Here is a 2,500-nt window from a genome sequence, read left to right as displayed (position 1 = left end):
CGTAATTCTGTATGATTTAAATAAACCAAGCAAATAAAGTCATTTAGTTCACCATGGTCCGGAGTCTTTAATTATTACTAACGCGCGTTACCGTTCTCAAGAATTGCTTTCAGTAACCCAACAGTACGGTCGACCGCGAAATTATTGCAGGGAAGACAGTCGCAAATTCAAGAGAATTCAACAGTTGCAATTCCAAGAGAACGCTGATTCATACCAACAATTCTTTCATTCGTCTTTCAGAATTGCCTTTAGTCCAAAATGACAAAAATTTGCCAATATAATATTGGCCTGGTGATGCAAAGAAATACGGCCATGACGATTTCTAGAACTAAGATAGCTATAAGACACGTGCTCAGTTTTAATTTTTCTTGTTTGCAATAAAACTGCCACCATTATTAGGGTCCAAGTTTCTACCTCCTTTTACCTCGTTTGTCTTGATGAATATTACCCTACCCTTGAGAGGTTCAAAAGCATGGCGTATATTATTCACTTTGCCACGCCAATGGAAAAATGAATTTTTGATAAATGACATAAAGTCACAGAGACTTCGTCATCATCCCTCTTATGCAGCACTTCATGAATTTGTTTTACCATTCAGAAGAACGGTTCATTTCATGTCAAGCGTTCGAAGGTGAATTCTGAAGAACAAATGATTAGACAACTAAAGGATGGCATTGACCAAACATGAGGAATGTAGCTGTGCAAGCCTGAAGCGGCCAGTCGCGTTTTTAATTTGCCACACATTTGTCTCTGACTTTTTTTCCTCCCGAATTGGAAGCCGCGTGCAAATTCATATGAATTTGGTTAATGAAGTCATTTTTCTTAACTGCTGTACTTTCTGACCGTGTTTTTCAGCCGTCAAGATTTTCCTATATACTGGTAAGGTCTATTATTAATTTCCGCATTCCCAAATTTCACGTTTTCTGATGTGTTAATCTCAACACTGTGACGCTCACCTTTCATGCTACAAAGACTTGTTTGTTTGCCTAAAATGGATCGCAAAGCGCACAGTTTCTGTATACGCTCTTTATTTTCTGCCTTTCTGTTATCACGCTTTACATAAGTTAGCGGTGGGAGTGAAGCTTGCGAGTTTTTCTCGCTTTGTCCAAATCCAGTGGCTAGAGAAATCTAAATTTTGCCCGGAAATCGAGCTTACCAACCGCAACACATTTTACAATCAATCATTATGACAAAAATGAAGTTGATCACCATCTGATTTTGGGACGATTGATGATGTAATCTGTAGAGAATAGTTGAAGCAGATACCCAATACTGTAACGGCTGAAGGAAGTGCTGATTATAGGTCTGGAGGTCACCTTTGGATTTTAATTTTGAATCATTCTTCTTTGAGCTGGTGCGCGCTGCAAGAAGTTTTTAAGATTTATTTGTTCATTTATTTTGCCAAGAAATACTGAGAGTGAGCCATGTAGAGAGGCAAAACAAAAGACTTAAGAATTTGTTCATGCTTAGCGTGCGTATATCGAGTTATGGATGCACGCGGGAAGTTTGGAGAGCACGAAAGATGCGTAAGAGTTTCACGAGGCGATAGCCGAGTGCAACTCTAGCCTCTTGAGAGCTTTATATGGAGACGCCGTGTTGGTGTCATGGCCTCGAATCAACAAAATATCTGGACCTCAGTTTGCGATAAAAGCACGCTCTCTTTGCTCGTGAACTGAACTAAATGAGCATAAACATGTCTTCTACAGCTTTTAATGCTTAATTTGCCAAACATCATAAGGCGAAACCGTTTTTGAACCAGACAGCTTTATCTCAGTTACTGTCTTGAGGTCACGCATCAAAATAGCAAACGCAAGTTCCAAAAATGGCTCAACTGCACAAGAGAACTTGCCAAGTTGTGATAAGCAGTAATTCATGAAATGTTTTCCATCACCAGGACCAGGGTTTGTCTTAATATCACGACAAAGGTTAAACCTCAAATAAACCATTCGGTGGATTAGGCTTTTAGAAACAACTTTTAATTTCGTTGAAACATTCCTGCAATTCGTACTTGACATAAGTTCAAGCTTAGGCTGATTAAATTTTCTTTCGAGAGATTCGAGTTGAAGGAAAATGTCCGACGTGACCATTTGTTTTTGGTTCGACTAAAATTACGAGCAGCATTTTTCCGAGTTCACTTATATTTCCAAAAGAAAAGGCAGTTGGTTGTGTAAAAAATTGGAGGAGGCTCGCCTTGTAGTTGTTGACGAGGTGGTACATCCTGGACGATTTTGAAACACTTCGCTTCAAGATACTCTATTTGTTTTCGTATTTTTCTTTTTCATCGCAGGAAATCTTGGACAGACATGCGCTCCCGATACAGCATTTTTGCGTTACATTTGTGTTACAAATGGCCAAGGAATTTATAGCTTTTATTGGCAGAAAAACTCCACGCTGGCCTTGTCACCTTGTCGCGGTGGTGGAGCTTGTGTGTCCCAGTGACCCCAAGAGCTTTTCCGTTGGGTTCAACCGTGCCGGATTGGTCGAGGGATAGAGACCTGAT

The 2,500-nt window shown here is 39.9% G+C and overlaps 1 protein-coding gene across 1 annotated transcript in view; it reads left to right on the top strand.

Moving 5' to 3' along the window:
* The window catches only part of LOC138057205 (uncharacterized), a 4,995-nt gene extending 4,939 nt beyond the window's left edge, over positions 1-56 (top strand). The window contains exon 6 of the mRNA XM_068903262.1: positions 1-56. This exon is cut by the window's left edge and continues 330 nt beyond it. The gene's annotated coding sequence lies outside the window, so the exon portion shown is untranslated.
* The last annotated feature ends 2,444 nt before the right edge of the window (positions 57-2,500 follow it).

Source organism: Montipora capricornis, chromosome 7, assembly GCF_036669925.1.
Source record: "Montipora capricornis isolate CH-2021 chromosome 7, ASM3666992v2, whole genome shotgun sequence".
NCBI lineage: Eukaryota > Metazoa > Cnidaria > Anthozoa > Scleractinia > Acroporidae > Montipora > Montipora capricornis.
The sequence above is the reverse complement of the archived record's forward strand: the minus strand, read 5'-3'. Positions and strand labels throughout refer to the sequence as shown.